This window comes from Talpa europaea (genome assembly GCF_964194135.1).
Source record: "Talpa europaea genome assembly, chromosome: 15".
NCBI lineage: Eukaryota > Metazoa > Chordata > Mammalia > Eulipotyphla > Talpidae > Talpa > Talpa europaea.
Window position 1 is genome coordinate 42126132 of NC_140083.1, and position 18270 is coordinate 42144401.

The following is an 18270-nucleotide window of genomic DNA, read 5'->3' on the forward strand; positions in this document are numbered from 1 at the left end:
TCTTCTCCTAATATGATTACAGAAAGAATATTTTCTGATTCCCTCTAAGGCTCAGAAAGATGCTTCCACACAAAGGTCCATGAGAGTATTTGAATATAAGAGTTACAAAAGCCTTATATGAATGTATACCACTTAATTCTGTCCAAATTTTAAATCACAAGTAATATATATAATCAAAATTTATGATTATAAGAATCTCTTAGTTTTAAGAAAAATTTTACCATCATATATTTAAGAATGTTAGTAGTTCACTTTTCTCAGTCATTTTGAGTGATGCTTTGATAACATAAAAATTTATTTTTTCAATAAAAACAAAACTTTGGAGCAAGCAGAGTTCAAATTATACATTAAGGGCCTCCCCAGTGGCGCAGCGGTTGAGCGCCGGGTTGCGAAGCTGCCCCACAGCCTCTGCAGCGCTGGTTCGATCCCCAGCTGCTCCCCGGCCACCGGAGGAGGGTCCCACATGGCGCGCAGACCTCTCCTGCCACCCGCTGCTCCCCTCAGCAGTGTACTTTGGTCATTCTGCCTGCTCTGCTCCCCGCTCTGGCTCTGGTGAATTCTCTCACCCACCCGCTCTTCTGACTGTACCCAGTGCATGTATAAACAAAACAAACAAACAAACAAATAAATAAATAAAACATGCCTCTATAAAAAAAAATTAAAAAAAAATTATACATTAAGACTAGTCTTAAAGTTGCATTATGCCAACCAAGTTCTTTTAAATGCATGCTAGTATTTTCTTGTTTTTTTTTCTTTGTATTGTAGGCATCAAATGTCGTAGAGAGGGAAAAATATTTTCATAGAGATTCCTTACTAAATATCTAAGAGATCAGTCACAGCTAGTGATGTCTGTATTGCACTTCTCCGAACCCCTCAGAATTTGCCTTTGAGTCCATTATTCCAGGATTTTTTTCCCAATTATAGGGTGTAATTTTGTTGAGTTTTAAATTTGAGTTTTATTCATCCAAGAGGCTCTTTCCCATTTTTAATCTCTTGCCCACTCTATACTTTATTTAACAGGAGTTCTAAGGAGAGAAAATGGAGACCTTTGGCTTAGGTGGAGATACTGGAACCTGTATTTTCCTGTAGGTGGCAGCACTGACTTTACTTTCTGTTCCCAAAACAAGGTGTACTTGAGCTGAAAATCCTGCCAAACATAACATCTAAGGGACCTTTGAGTACAGAGAGTTTTTAGTCAATTAAGTGAAGCTATTATATATTTGCAACCACATTGTAAGAAAACCAAATCAGTTGAATTCACAAAACAAACTGATTTAGAGATGTATATTAACAGTACCAAAAAACTTGCAAAATTCTTCCAATAGTGAGTTTTCTATTCAAAATAAAATTTGATTTTGGTATTAAAGTGTGCACCACTTTTGAATGCTAACAGTATGCTTTGCCTTTATTAAGTTTTTGCAGTTCTCAAGCCTTTATCTCATTTGCATTTTCATCCAACTATGTGTAATATCCCCAGTAGAGGAAACACAATCTATTATAGAGCCTATACCTTCTAATCCAGCACCATTTTCACAGAATTCCATTCCTACGAGGGTGATAGTTTGTTTGTTTGTCTTTAGTGGATGCATATGTCTATTGCAAATAACATATAATTATTTTAGACACCTGGCTGTATTAAAATATTGTTGTTTAGTGGGGATTATTGAAATATATCTTTTGAACTCTTAAATAATAGACATTTTGTGCTACAATTTAAGATAACCTGTCTTTTAACTTGATTGACAACCAAAAAAAATAAAATAGCTTCTCTTTTATTTGAAATGTTTTAAGCAACTCTATTTTACCCACATATGGTAAATTTAGAATAGATGCCAATCTTCTTAATAAGCTAATGAATATTTGACTGAGATTTCATCCTCCCTTCTGGAATACTAATTTGCCATTATATCTCTTTATAATGAAAATTGCTCACTTATCAATTTATGCCATGCCCACTGATTTCTTTTGAGGAAATATTATAAGCATGCCTTTGATCCAACAGTTTAAAGAAATATGGACAACACACAAGCAGAATGAATAGATAATTTATGCATAAAATCACCACTTCGATTTAACAAGAGGAAGACTCTAATTTTATTTTGTCAAGAAAAAAATGGGGGGCCTCCCCGGTGGCGCAGAGGTTGAGCGCTGGGTTGGGAAGCTGCCCGTGGCCTCTGCCGGTTCGATCCCTGGCTGCTCCCCGGCCACAGGCGGAGGGTCCCACATGGCACGCAGACCTCTCCTGCCGCCCGCTGCTCCCCTCAGCAGTGTACTTCAGTCCTTCTGCCTGCTCTGCTCCCCACTCTGGCTCTGGTGAATTCTCTCACCCTCCCGCGCTTCTGACTGTACCCAGTGCATGTATAAACAAAATAAACAAAATAAATAAATAAATAAATAAATAAATAAGAAAAAAATGGGGACCTCTTCGGTGCCACAGGGGTTAAAGACAGCACTATCAAGATATCACTGGATGCAGATGCAGCATCCCCAACCCCAGGGAGCAACCCACGTGGTGCAGCAGACCTCTCCTGTCTTGCTCACTGCTCCCCTTAGCAGTGTATTTCAGTAGATCTGCCTGTTTTGCTCCCCACTCTCTTTGGTGACTCCTATCAAACTCACACCCCCCCAACACCAGTCTTCATCCCAGTTCTTATGTGCATAAATAAATAAATCTTTTTTTAAAAAATTGATTTAAAAAAAGGAATAAAAGGCGTGGAGACATGTGAAAGCATTGGGCGTCCAGGTCATGTGTGTCCAATGTCAGTTTGTTCAACTAAATGATTTTTAAAGATTTTTTTAAATTTATTTATGCATACAAGGACTGGGGTGGAGGCCGGAGGTGCTGGAGCATGAGAGTATTCACCAGAGACAGAGTGGAGAGCAGAACAGGTGGATCTACTGAAATACACTGCTAAGGGGAGCAGTGAGCAAGACAGGGGAGGTCTGTTGTGCCATGTGGATCAGCTTCCTGGCAGGGATGGAACTCAGGCCTTAAGGGTGACAGCACTGAGACTTAACCCCTAGGCCACCAGTGAGGCCCCTGAATGATTTTTAAAAACTTGACTTAACCAGGATTTTGCACATAACCAGTGCTCAAGAGTACTGAATGGTCAGGTAACTGCTTTTGATAAGTTCTTTGTTTGACTGGGTTAGTCCTTATCTGTCTCCCTGTTTGTTGCCTGGTGGGTCCATCTCTTATCAACTAATTTCCACCTTAGGGCTTGGCTTCTTCCTTGAAACTAGCCTCTTTATTGTTCCTTTGTTTCATTTTTTTGAGATATTCTGAAAAAGGGTTTACTTTTGAGCAACAGAGATGGTCACTGTGACCTGGCTCAGTAGGCGGGGAGGTTGGGGGTGGATGGGGCGGGGACAAGGGCGGAGAACTGGGGGGACCCCTGTCCAGCCGGAAGGTGGGGCAGAGCAAAGCCAATCATTCAGTTTCTTAGCGATGATCGTTGTTACTCGGCACCTAATTACTAGAAGGAGTTATTAGCCAGGAGAGCGTGAAATGACCCAGTCACTGAGCCCAGTTTACTGGTTGAGGTCCCCTTTGCAGCTTCTGCTCTGCAAGTGTCTTCATCCCTCCTGGACTTGCTGAGCACAGACTACTCTGTAGAGCTTGCCCTACTACCCAAGATTGAAATTTGGCTTAGGGATTAAGTCTCAGTGCTATCATAACTACTGCCTGAGTTCCACTCTGGCCAGGGAGCTACCCACAGGGTGCAGCAGACCTCTCCTGTCTCTCACTGATGCCCTCAGCAGTGGATTTCAGTCAGTGCACCTGTTCTGCACCCATTCTGTCTCTGGGGAATCCTCTCACACATACCCCTCCCACCTCTGGCCTGCACCCCAGTTCTTCTACAAAAAAAAATAAAAATTTTCAATAGACTTTGTCAGCTGCTTGTTAAAAGAGCAGCAATTGACAAGTGAAGTTGTAAGCCAAAAAATAAAGGCATAAGGACAAAATGTCATCTCAGTAAGGATATGTCTGAGCCAGGAAGCTTCTAGGTACTTCTTCAGTGGAAGTTCAGTGTTCTGCTTTTGAAGGACGAGGAACAATTCATTGGGATAAAAGCTAATGACTGGCTTATAAACCGTGCTGCACTGGTGGTGTTCAGCTTTGTCTGAGCCTTGTAAATGGCTAAACAGCGTGTAGTTTGATCAATAGACCTCATCATTTAATTTATCACTTTCCTTCTCTGATATGAACAAAGAAGGTGATTAATGTGGAATTGGTGCAGGGCAGATATTAAAGGTTATGTCTGCCTTTTGCTGGCTGCGTGGCTTTGAGGAAGTTACAGGACCTTTGTGAGTTCCACCTTCCCCATGAAACTCACGGGATTGATGTGTGGGATCCCGCACAGGGAAAATTGTTAATATCTCCAAATATGTATGGGAATTTGCATCAGAGTCACATTGTTGTTTTTTTTTTAAAATTTATTAAATTTGTTTTCTTACCTTTGTTAATTTTGGGGCAGTATTGGATTTCTCCCCTCAGGCATAGTCCCCATAATTCTCCCACCACCATTTCACCTGTGACCATCAACCCATCACCCCTAGGGGTCGTCCCTTGTGCTCTTCCCTCCCCTGTTCTGACCTCTCTTCCTTCCTCCCCCTCCCCTGCTGGATGGCTCAGATCAGCTTGTAAGTCTTGTCTTACCCAACTGCCCCCAAACAGATGAGTGGATCAAGACGTGGTCCATGTACACAATGGAATAGTGCTCAGTGGCTATTGTTGTTTTATACCTGATCAAAATAATTTTAAAGTTAATACAGAAGAAAAAACATACACATATCATCAAGAAAACTGTGAAAGGAAACAAATTGTGCAGGGACAGTTGCCATACCACGTATTAAACTTCCTCTACACTATTATAGTCAAAATAATTTGGGTACTGCCTCTGGGATGAACACATTGATCAATGCATCAAAATGAAGAGCACAGAATGACTCAAGTGATCTTTATGATGACAACTTGGTCTATGATGGGGCTGACATTTCAATTTAGTGGGAAAGGAAGAATTATCTTATAAATAGTGTCAAAATAATGGAATCCTCATCTGGATAAAGAAATAGGTTTGTAACTTAGGACAAATATAAGGAGGAAGTCCAGCTATGTAAAAGACCTAAATGCAAATATATAAAAATAAAATATACTGGAATATTATGAAGGAGATTATAAATAACTTTGAGTTCAGGGCAGGAACATTCATGGGCAAGGTGGAAAAATCCAAAAATCATAAAACAACAGAATTGACTACATAAAAACCTACCATTTTTGAATGGCAAAAAGTACCACTTGAAGTTAAAAGATAAATGATAGATTGGGAAGGAATATTTACAGCCTAGAGCCTCCCTGGTGGCGCAGGGAGTTGAGCGCAGTGCTTGAGGCTATCCATGGCCTTTGTGGTGCGGGTTCTAACCTTGGTAGGCTGGGGAATAACCCACATGACACAGCAGACCTCTCCTGTCTCACACACTGCTCCCCTCAGGGACATCTGCCTGTTCTGCTCCCTGCTTTCTCTGGTGAATCTCCTCCCTGCCCCCCACTGCAACTTTGTCCTGTACCACACTTAAAAAAAAAAAAAAAAAAGAATATTTGCAGCCTATGTGACCGGTTTAAATGTCCATTATATATTAATACAACCACTCCTGGATAAGAGATAAGAAATATAATAGCAAAATTGGCACACAAGATGATTTAGCAATCCTTAGAAGAGGGATACAATTAACCAATAAATATCTGAAAACAAGCTATGCCTCACTCGTATATCAGGTATATGTATATTAAAGAAATACCATTTCCCAGGAAAGTTCTAAAATTGGTCAAAAACATTTTGGCAAAAGTGCAGAGAAAATTGACACTTCGTAGGCACTAGAATCAGTTAATGGTTTCTCTATCCCTAGTAATAGAATGATTTAATGCTAAAACATTTTTTAAATATATGCAGTCATATTAAAATTAAATGTGCACATTATTTTGACCTAGAAATGCCACTCTGGGAATATAACTTACATAAATAAAAGTATTAGTTTTCAGGAAGAAGATAAGTGAAAGTACATATTGTTACACTTAAAAATGAATATCCCCAACCCTGGAACCATCGCAAATATCCACCAATAGGCAAGCATTGAAGTTCATGATTGGTTTACACTATAGATTATGAAAATATACTCATAGGGGCCTCCCTGGTGGTGCAAGGGGTTAAGACACAACCTATGAAGCTATTTGCAGCCACTGCACCATGAGTTCAATCCCCGGCCAGGGAGCTGACCCATATGGCTCAGTAGACCTCTCCTAACTCACCCACTGCTCCCCTCAGCAGTGCATTTAGTCAATCTACCTGTTCTGTTCCCCACTCTGTCTCTGGAGAATCCTCTCACTCCCCTGCATCTCTGGCCTGTACCCCAGTTCTTGTATGCATAAATAAATAAATTAAAAAAAAAAGAAAATATACTCATAGATCGATACATATCAATATAGAAACCCATAATATACTGTGGAATGGAAAAGCAAAGGGCTAAATAATGTGTTAGTATAATTGATTTTTTATGACAAGAAAAAGGCTGTGCACACGTCTAAATACAAAACTATATAATACATGGGTGTGTGTGTGTGTGCAATTATAGAAATAATTATGAAGGATAGATTTCAAAATATTAAAATTGGTTAAAGCAGGGTAATAGGATTGGATTAGAGGAGGAGGTGATTAATTTTTTCTATTACTTGAATTATTATGCTGTCTTCATTACTGTTACATGTTGAATTGTGTCCTCTTGGAATTCTTTTTTTTTAAATATTTATTTATTTAGTAGAAGAACTGGGGTGTAGGCCAGAGGTGCGGGGGGTAAGAGGATTCCCCAGACACAGAGTGGGGAGCAGAACAGGTAGATTGACTGAAACACACTGCTAAGGGGAACAGTGAGTGAGATGGGAGAGGTCTGATTTGCCACACAGCTCAGCACCCTGGCCAGGAATCAAACTCAGGTCCTACGGGTGATAGTACTGAGACTCAACCCCTAGGGTACTAGGGAGGCTCCAAATTCTTATGCTGAAGTCCTAACCCTCAGTAACTCAGAATGTGAACATAGTTGAAATTAGTTGCAGATGTAATTAGTTAAACTTAAGATGAGGTCATCCTGGAGTCGGCGTCCTTATGACTTATGTTCTTGTAAAAATGAAAATTTGGACATGGAGACAGACAAACATAAAGGGAAGACCACATGAAGACCTGGGGAGAACATCTCAGAGTCAGGAAGAAAGACGTGGAAGAGACCCTCCCCTCCCAGGCCCCAGAAATTATGAGACAACAAATTTTATTTTATTTTCTTAAAGATTTATTTATTTATTTATATAAGCACTGGATACAGTCAGAAGCACGGGACGGTGAGAGAATTCATCAGAGCCAGAGCGGGGAGCAGAGCAGGCAGAAGGATTGAAGTACACTGCTGAGGGGAGCAGCGGGAGGCAGGAGAGGTCTGCGCACCATGTGGCACCCTCCTCTGGTGGTCAGGGAGCAGCTGGGGATCGAACCAGGGCTGCAGAGGCTGCGGGCAGCTTCGCAACCTGGCGCTCAACCGCTGCGCCACTGGGGAGGCCCGAGACAACAAATTTTAAAGCCACCTGACTTGTGGTACTTTGTTATGGTAGCTACAGCAAATAAATACAATTATTATTAAAACCAATGAAGTATTTTTGAAAAAGGTGAGGAGTGAAAAGACTGGATTTTATGTTTATATACTCAAGAAATTGTTATTATCTTGAATGTGTCAATTACTCTATATTAATTATTTTACTTAATTTTGCAGAAATGGGGCCTCCCTTTGGCCTAGGGGTTGAGCCTCAGTGCTATCACCACTAAGGCCTGAATTTGATCCCCAGCCAGGGAGCTGACCCATATAGCACAGAGCAGATTTCTCCTGTCTCGCCCACGGCTCCCATCAGCAGTGGATTTCAGAAGATCTGCCTGTTTTGTTCCCCACTCTGTCTCCTCTGGTGAATCCTCTCAACCTCAAGTACCTCTGGCCTACAGCCCAGTTCTTCTATGCAAAAAAAAAAAAAAAAGAAAAAAAAAGAAAAAAATTCCAACATGAGGCACTGAATAAAAATGCCAGAATGACATTGCCTATAATATGACACCAAAGTGGAATGATTTTATGGAATCACCTTATCTTATGTTGTATCATATTGAAAGGAAATACAGTGAACAATGGCTATAGCTTTTCTTGGCAAGTCTCAACATTCCATGTTCATTTATATCTTGCTAAAAAGATAAAAAATAGGAAGATGGAAGAAAAGAATATTTCAGAAATCAGATGACTTAATCATTGTGGAGTAGCTTGGCTCAATCACATATTTCAAAATTTGATCAAGGGTAAGTCAAATAGAAAAAACCTGTGACCTTGTAATATAAATGTTATACTTTTCACATATTTTAGTGTAAGGCAGCATGTTTATTTATTGCTCCAACTCTTGGAAAGGGCACTATTAAGTCTAGTGATGGTAATTATGTATGTTCAATGCTTATTATTGTATGTTATTGTTCATGGATAAATTCCTATTTGGCCTTAATATCCAATTCAATTATTGCTTTCTATCATAATCTGTCCCTCAGGCCAAATTATTTTTTTGCATCATCACACATTGGATGTATAATGCTTATGGGGTGGAGAGAATATTTCCCACATATCCTTTGGGTTTTTCTCAAACTGGTCAAACAACGAAATTAACGTCAGACAGGTAGCAGGAGTGTTACAGGGGCAACCCTGATATGAAATGGGTTGCCACACTGTGGGTCCTCACCTGCATGTTTAAAAGGGACTTATAATAATACTCATCTGCAGGCACACACAAAAAGGTTAATAAAAAGTTTATTTACAAAAGGAGGGGAAATGAATAACTCAGGGAGAAAGAGAGGGAGATAAATTCCTACCAGTTCCGCTGACCTGGAATCCCAATGGCATGCTGAGAGCTGGCAAAAAGCTAAGAGCCAGGAGGCCAAGAGGATCCCCAAGGAGCACATGTCTGGGCTGGCTGCTTAACTCCACCCTCAGTTCCCAGCAACCCTTCCTTCGGTAATGATGGGATTTGTAGTTCCTGGTGTCTTGATGGCTTTGGTCTGGAGTAGGGATGGAGTCCACAAAACCTGTGTGGAGTTTGCTCAGAACATCCTTTCCCACTAACAATTGACATCCTTTCCCCCTAACAGGAGAAATGAACAAATTTAATCACATATCCATGGATAATTTACATGGATGTAGATTCTAAAGCAAATGAAATAGAATGAGGGTATATACTCTGAGCCAAGGGTTGGGTTAGTGACCTGGGCTTCAAGGAGTGAGTAGGGAAACTTGAATGACGACCAGACGCTCTGGAGTTTATTGGAGTTTGCTCTGCCATATAGATAGATTTCTCTGATAGAAAAGCTCTTTCTGGTCAAAATCCCAATTCTGGGTTTTTTAAATTCTTCTAGGTAGTAAATGGACTGTTAAAAGTTTCTTCTGGGCTGTGGGGCTTCCATTGACCCAAATTCAAAATAATCCACATGCTAAAGTGACACGTTTTGGGAAGGCAGGTTCTGGACATTTTGGGGAGTTTGCTCTGAACATTTGGGGTAGTGTATCTTTCATGCATTTTACACATGTTTTATCTCATATTATGAGCCTCTTATATTGCATGTTTGTGAGAGTTTAGTACCACTCTTAATCTGCTCATCCACATCTGAAAACCTGGCCTGTTATAAATGACTGACAGAGCAGAATTAGAGTTTCAGGTGGGTTAGCAGTCAGATGGCAGGGGAGAACCTGTACCTCCTCACTGTTCAGCTCTCCCACATGTCTCACTCCAGCTGGCATGACCCCACCTCCATGGTTGGGAGGCTATTCCCTCATCCAAATGCACATTCTTCTCCCCTTCTTTTCTTTTTTAATAGTATTTAAAAAATATTTATTTATACAAGAACTTGGGTACAGGGCAGAGGTGTGGGGAGTGAGAGGACTCACCAGAGACAGAGTGGGGAGCAGAACAGGTAGATTGATGAAATACACTGCTGAGGGGAGCAGTGGGTGAGACAGGAGAGGTCTGCCGCACCACGTGGGTATCTCTCCAGTTGGGATCGAACCCGTTCACAGTGCGGCATTCAATCACCTGTGCCACCAGGGGAGGCCCCTACTCCCCTTCTTTCTTCTGTGGTAGGAGTGTAAGAGCCATTACCAGTACTGGTGACAGCTAACACTATGATTTCAGGGACTGTTCTCAGTGCTTTACATATATTTTCCAATTTATTCCTTAAAGCAAATCTCTGAGCTAGATAGTATTATGAGCCCTACTTAATAGATAAGATTAAAGTACAGAGGTTAATTTGCCTGAGGCCATGTAGCTAGTAAACAGTAGAGTCATAATTCAACCCAGGCCATCTGGTTCCAAAGTCTGTGCCCTTAAGCACTATGCATGTTCCCTTCCTGCTTTTCTTTCTTCCTTCTCTCCTCCTCCCCGTCTCATGTCCCCTCCTTTTCTCCTCTCTCCCCCTCCTCCTTCATCCCCTCTTCCTCTTCTTCAACAGTTTACATTTCTGTTTTAGTCCACGGGCTATTAAAGGTTACAAATGAGGGCCTCCCCGGTGGCACAGCGGTTGAGCGCTGGGTTGCGAATCTGCCCGCAGCCTCTGCAGTGCCTGGGTTTCATCCCTGGCTGCTCCCCAGCCACTGGAGGAGGATCCCACATGGCGCGCAGACCTCTCCTGCCGCCCGCTGCTCCCCTCAGCAGTGTACTTCAGTCCTTCTGCCTGCTCTGCTCCCCACTCTGGCTCTGGTGAATTCTCTCACCCACCCGCGCTTCTGACTGTACCCAGTGCATTTATAAACAAAAACAAACAAACAAATAAAATAAATAAATAAAAGATGCTGCTAAAAAAAAAAAAGGTTACAAATGAGGGCCTCCCTAGTGGTGCAAGGTGTTAAGATGCAATCTATGAAGCTGTGGGCAGCCGCTGCAGCACAAGTAGCCAGGGAGCTACACACATGGTGCAGCAGACCTCTCCTGACTCGCCCGCTGCTCCCCTCAGCAGTGTATTTCAGTCAGTCTGCCTGTTCTGTTCCCCACTCTGTCTCTGGTGAATCCTCTCACACACACCCCCCCACCCCGCACCTCTGGCCTGTACCCCAGTTCTTGTATAAATAAATAAAGAAATATTAGGGCCTCCCTGGTGGTGGAAGAAGTTAATTACTGCACTATGAAGCAATCCGCAGCCTCTGCAGCACAAGTTCGATCCCCAGCCAGGGAGCTACCCACATGGTGAGGCAGACCTCTCCTGTCTCACCCGCTGCTCCCCTCAGCAGTGGATTTCAGTGAATCTGCCTCTTCTGCTCTCCACTGTGTCTTGGTGAATGTTCTCACCCACCACATCTCTGGCCTGTACCCGAGCTCTTGTATGCATAAATAAATAAATAAATAAATCTTTAAAAAAAAAAAGAAATCTTTTCTTTAAAAAAAAAAAAAGCTTACAAATGAATGCTTAGATGAGGAGACACATAGGCCAGGTCAGAGGGTCCCAAGCCCAGGAGCTCTGTCCCTGGGGCATTTGGGTACATCATCAGGGCATGTGGGCCTGTTCTTGTTCACCAACCTGGAAGTTCTCTGAACCCACCATAGGGGATTTTATGAAGGTTTTCTTATGTGGGCACAGTTGATAACATTATCGATCACTGTTTATTAGCGCAACCTCCAGTCTGCTAATCACATGGTTGGTTCCCCTGGCAACAAGGCCCCATCCACAGTGGCCTTGCAAAAGTAACTTCATTAATATAAACTCAGAAGAGGTTGAAAGGGCTTGTTAGAAATAACAAAAGACACCTTCATAGCCTATCATAGACCTTATTACGCAGCAAATTTCAAAGGTTTTATGAGCTATGTGTCAGGAATGCACAGGGGCTGGGAAAGACTAAAATATGTATTTATCATATCACAATACTACACTGGGTCATGTTAATTCTATGTTTAGCTTTTTGAGGAATTGTGCAAATGTCTTTTTAACCAAGGAAATCACACTTGCAATGGACAATATGGTAGAGAAAGGAAATTAATAGAAGGCATGTATTTCAAATTAAGCCATTATACACATATCATTTAGTTGTCAAACTTTAGTGTAGTGAAGGCTTTTCTTTGAGAATGAGTCTGCTGGCTAACATTTCTCATGTTCACTGTCATTATCCTTTTTGCATTGTTCTACATTTCCTAGCTTTAATTTCATTAAGAGGAGCAGAAACTTCAACGCACTTGCCAAATAATCTGAGTACAAAACCCATCTAGGTATTTATAATTTTCTTCCAGTTATTTATAGGTGTCTGACTGACTAATACAACAAACAATTTTAATTTTTTTTATACTGAATAAGTTATGGAGCCTTTCCAAAGCATTAGATTTTTACAGACAAGTAATTTTCTTCCTTTTCATACTAAATTGATCTGGTTTACTTAATACTTAATTTGATTGAGTCATTATAATAAATAAAACTGACATAAACACTAGGGAATCAATGCCTCTGACTCTCCATAAACAAATATTCAGGTGAGAGGAAGCCTGGGGCGCTCCAGAAGGCAGTTCCAACAAGCCTCTCCTGGTTATCAGGCAGGATGTTTACACAGGGGAGGGAAAGTTGGTTAATCTGGTGTTAAGTTGAGTTGATTAAGCAAACACTAATGTGTTTTGTGTCCTCTGGGGCCTCACTCAGCTGTTTTCTCCATGGTGAGATTTTTTGGGCCAGCTCCCTACCTGACAGAGGTAATCACTTCCTCTTCTGTGCCTCTAAGGTATGCTTTTTATATTTTTGTTATGTATCGATGACACATTTATTTATTTATTTATTTATACATACAAGAACTGGGGTGTAGGCTAGAGGTGCAGGGGTTGAGAGGATTCAGCAGAGAAAGAGTGGGGAGCACAACAGGCAGATCAGCTGAAATCTACCGCTGAGGGGAGCAGTGGTGAGACAGGAGAGGTCTGCTGCACCAAGTGGGTCATCTTCCTGGCTGGGGATTGAACTCAGCCTGCAGTGGCTGGCGATAGCTTAATAGCATTGACTTTAACCCCTGTGCTGCCTGGGAAGCCCAATATATCGATGACTTATAAATGTGGTAGCATAAATTTACCATTTCCACCATTTTGAAGTGTATAGCTCAGTGGAATCAAATACATGAAGTATTGCTGTGCAACCACCTCCACCATTCTTTTCCAGAACTCTTGATCTTGCAAGATGGAAACTCTGTACGCATTTCATCTCTTTCCCCCCAGCCCTGGCAACCACTGTTCTACCTTTTGTTTCTGTGATTTTGACTACTCTAGGTACCTCATATAAATCACAGAGTACTGGCTTTTTTGTGTGTGATGATTTTACCTTGCATCATGGCTACCATGTTTAGCACATGATGAAGTTTCCTCCCCTTTTGCGCCTGAACAATTTTACATTTTATGTAATAACCGCATTTGGTGGCTCCATCTATCTGTCCAGGACATTTGGGTTGCTCCCACATTTTAGTTATCGTGAGTAATTCAGCTATGAACTTAGGTCTATTTGAGACCCATTTGAGATCTATGAACACAATGATCTATTTGAGACCCTACTTTCAAACCTTTTGGGAATTAAATATAGGGTTTCTTTTTATTATTCAGGCACCTCTTCTCCAGTAGAATGAGAACTATTTTACATCTTTGGCTAGCCCATTTCATGACACATAGTAATTTAATAAATGAAATAAACAGAACTTTCTATAGATAACTGGAGGCTTGATCTAGAAGGACCTACAACTATGCTTACTAGCAGAATATAATCTGTACCCGAAGAACTACTAATACTTGAAGTAAAGATGCTTTGTCAACTTTACATAACTTTTTCCCTAAAACCCTGATTCTATCACCAAGACTTCCCTCCCTCCTATATCCACATTGCACAATTCTCCCTAAAGCTATGAGGTCTATTTCATTTTTCAAACTGTAGACGCCTATATTTAAATTCCAGGTGGCAGAGATTTCCTAGGAAATGACAAATCACTCCCAATTCCTGATGTTTATTTATAACGGCATCTAAGTTTTGCGAATAAAAGATGAAATCTCATATTTTTACTTAGCCTCTGATGTAGCTATTTTGGATAACTACTAAATGTTTATGTAACTAACTCATCATCATTACTGCCATTAAAAGATTTCATTCCCAACAGTTTACATGATTGTATTGAAACTTCAGTGGGGCAGCATATATTTTAATGTTAAAAAAAAAGAAAAAACAAAATGCTTTGAAACCATTGGCATAGGCTCACATAAGCAATTTAGTGAAGAAACATTACAGTAGAAAAAAAGAACCAAACTTGGAGAGGTTGATCACTGTGAGGGTCTTCTTCAGCTGAGCTGCCGATCCAGTGAAGTCTATGTAGATAGCGAGATGTTAATAACACGCCTTTTAACTGGATGGACACTACATTTCCTTTTTTTTCTTTTCTTTTTTTTTTTTTTGTGGGACCCTGGCTGGCGGCCGGGGAAGGAACCGGTGCTGCAGAGGCTGCAGATAGCCTCACAGCCCAGCGCTCAACAGCTGCGCCACCAGGGAAGGCCCTGGACACTACATTTTCCCTGTCGCTGCTATTAAAAAGAAACTATAGTTTTGACTTCAGCCATACTATAGTAACTTTATTTTTTCAATGACTTCCTTTATGTAGTTATTTTTATTGGTATAACCTATAAGTGATGTATTGAGAGAAGATTAAGGGAATGGAAAAGGAAAAGACCAAAAAAAAAAAAAATACAGTAGTTTTATAAAAAATTTTCAAGACAACCATTTTTAAATTGAAATAACATTGCATTTTAACATTATATAAGTTTCATGTATACATCATTAAATATCAAATATTATATTAAACTACTAAAATTCCACTTATACTTTCTACTACGTGATTGATCCCTTTTATCTTATTTATTATACACCCTTCCCTTCTGATTACCACTGGTTTTATAGTCTAAAAAATTATTTTTGTTATTTTTATTTATTTATTATTTTTTTAAAGATTTATTTATTTACTCAAGAACTGGGGTACAGGCTGGATGTAAGGGAGGGTGAGGGGGTTCACCAGAGACAGAGAGAGGAACAGAACAGGTAGACTGACGAAATACACTGCTGAGGGGAGCAGTGGTCACAACAGGAGAGGTCTGCCGTGCCATGTGGGACCCTTGCCAACCAGACGGAATCGAACCAGCGCTCCAGAGGCTGTGGATAGCTTCACAGAGAGGTGCTCAACCACCTGCGCCACCAGGGGAGGCCCAATATTTTTGTTATTTAATTTCTTTGGTTGTTTTCTCTATATACTGCGTGGGATGAAATCATGTTCTTTGTCTTTCTCTGCTTGACTTATTTCACCAGCACAATATCCTCTAGGTCCATTAATGTTACTGCAAATGGTAGAATTCCACCTTTTTTATAGCTGAATAGTATTCCATTCTCTGTGTGTGTGTGTGTGTGTGTGTGTGTACATACCACATCTTTATCTGCCTAATAAGTACTTGGGTGGTTCCCAGCTCTTGGTTATTGCAAATAATGCTGCAATAAACATGGCAGTAAATTTTTCTTTTTGAATTAGTGGTTTTGTATTTGGATAGCTGGATGGTTTGGAATTTCTATCTCTAACTAAAAAAACCATTTTTTAGTTTACATTTAGATTGTAGTTATCTTGCCAATTTTCTGATTTAGTTTCAATGGGCTAGTGTAACAGGAAGGTCCCCAAGGAAAGGGGAGGTTCTAGGTTCCCTGCCCCACCCAAGGAAGGAAGGAGGGAAGAACATGGAGGAAGAGACTGAGAGGGAAGACTGGGAAGGAAGGTGATCAAAAAGGAGACCTGGAGGAGGCACATGGAGCAGAGAGACATGTAAAGAAGCTGCACTTGTTTCTCGGCCATGGATTTATACCAGGACTTGGGGGACATGGAAAGAAACACTTGAAAGAGACAGAGACGTGGGTGAGAGACCCATGGGGAGGCTGACAGGGGCAGCCTTATCTTGACTTGGGTTTTGATTTAGCTGTTTTCCTTCCAGACATGTTTGGTCCCTTCTGCCCCTTTCCTATTGGTCCCTACCAGAAGGTGCCTTAGGCTTGTGGCAAACTTTTGGGCCTCACTGGTCCTGCTTTGGCCCAACCATGTTTGGCGGGTATTTACCCAGGAGGGGATGGGCAACTTTGTGTGCTTGATTTGAAAAATATATTCTCCTTCTCATCTCTCTATTGCACATCAATTGCATTAAAGTTCCTTTCTGTTGAAGCTCTTAAGCACTAAAATATGTATTGTTTTGATGCAGCAAATGGCAGAGCTCATTTACAGTGGGCAGGTTTGGGGGTCCTGGGGTGCCCTTCAACCTGCCCTGTAACACTAGGCAATATCATTATCTTTATACCTTTATATCTTATTTTTAAAAAGATTTATTTTTATACAAGAACCGGGATACAGGCCAGATGTGTGAGATGGTGAGAGGATTCACCGGAGACAGAACGGGGACAGAATAGGCAGACCAACGGAAATACACTGCTGAGGGGAGCAGCGAGTGAGACAGGAGATGTCTGCCACACCATGTGGGTATCTCTCTGGCCAGGAATTGAACTCATGCTGAGTTGGCTGCGGATAGCTCTATAGGCTGTGTCTTAACCACTTGCGCCACTAGGGAGTCCCTTCAGTAACTCTTACAATACTCTATTTCTCATTCCCCTTGACTGTGAACTTCTCGATGAGAGAGGAACATTATCTTGTATTCTATTGTATTCTATGCTATTGTGTAGTGCCTGAATCTTATTAGTGTTCAGTAAATATTTAGTGAAAAAATGAATTGTTTCAGCATTTGTGAAAAACTTTGGGGATATTTTCTGTTTGGGAACTTGCAAGAAAATTTGAGAGTATTTAATACTTTTTATAAAGAGATCAAAAGCATTCTTTTAAGGAACAGCTGATTTAATTTAATTTAATTTAATTTATTTTATTTATGCATTCAAGAAATGGGGTATAGGCCAGAGGTGTGGGGGATGAAAGGATTCACCAGAGACAGAGTGGGGAACAGAACAGGCAGACTGACTGAAATACACTGCTGAGGGGAGCAGCGGGTGAGTAAGGAGAGGTCTGCTGTGCCATGTGGGTTGCTCCCTTACTGGCCAGGGATCGAACTCGTGCTGCAGTGGCTGCGGACAGCTTCATAGGTTGCGTCTTAACCCCTTGTGCCACCAGGGAGGCCCAGAAACAGCTGATTTTATTATAATAATGACTCAGTAATTTTTCCAGCCAATGTATTTCCTATTTATCTTTAGCTAATTATGCAAAATATTTAAAAAAATTTCAAAACCTCAAGTATCCATCTTCATGGATAGGAAGACTCCATATTGTCAAGATGTCAGTTTTTCCCAACTTGATCTATAGATTCAATGTAACCCCAATCAAAATCTGAGCAAGTTATTATGTAGATATTATCAAACTAATTCTAATGTTTAAATGATGATGCTAAAGACTCAGAACAGACAATCTTGAAGGAGAACAAAATTGGAGAAGTGATAGTGTTACAGGGCAACCCCAATGTGAAACGGGCTGACCTGACTGTGGGTCTTCACAACTGCTTAAAAGGGACTTACAATTATGAGACTCAACTGCAGGTACCATAAAAAGGGTAACAAAGGGTTTATTTACAAAAAAGGGGAAATGAAGAAACGATTAACTCAGGTAGAAAGAGAGAGAGATAAATTGGTGAATCCGTCCTACCAGTTCTACTGAGCTGGAACCCCAATAGCATGCTGAAAGCCAGCTGAGAAACCAAAAGACCCCCAAGGCCCACATGTCTGGTAATGTACCAAGCCTGGCTGCTTAACTCCACCTGTTACAGGGTAGGAAGAGGAGCAGCCCAAACCCCGCAAACCTGCCTATTCTAAATGGGTTCTGCCATCTGCCGCATCAACACAAAACATGAGACTTTAATGGGAAGGAACTTTAATACAACTAGGAAACAATACAGGAAAGGCAAAGAATCTAGTTTCTAAATCAAGCACCCAAAGTTACCCGTCCCCTCGTGGGTAAAACTCCCTCCAAATAGGATTGGCCCAGAGCAAGACCCCAAAGCCTGCCACAAGTCTAAAGCATCTTCCAGTGGGGACCCGCAGAAAAGGGTCAGAAACAACCAGACAAACCTGGAAGGAAAAGAGCAAAATCAAAATCAAGATAAAAGCTGCCATTGTCACCTCCCCAAGGGTCTCACCCACATCT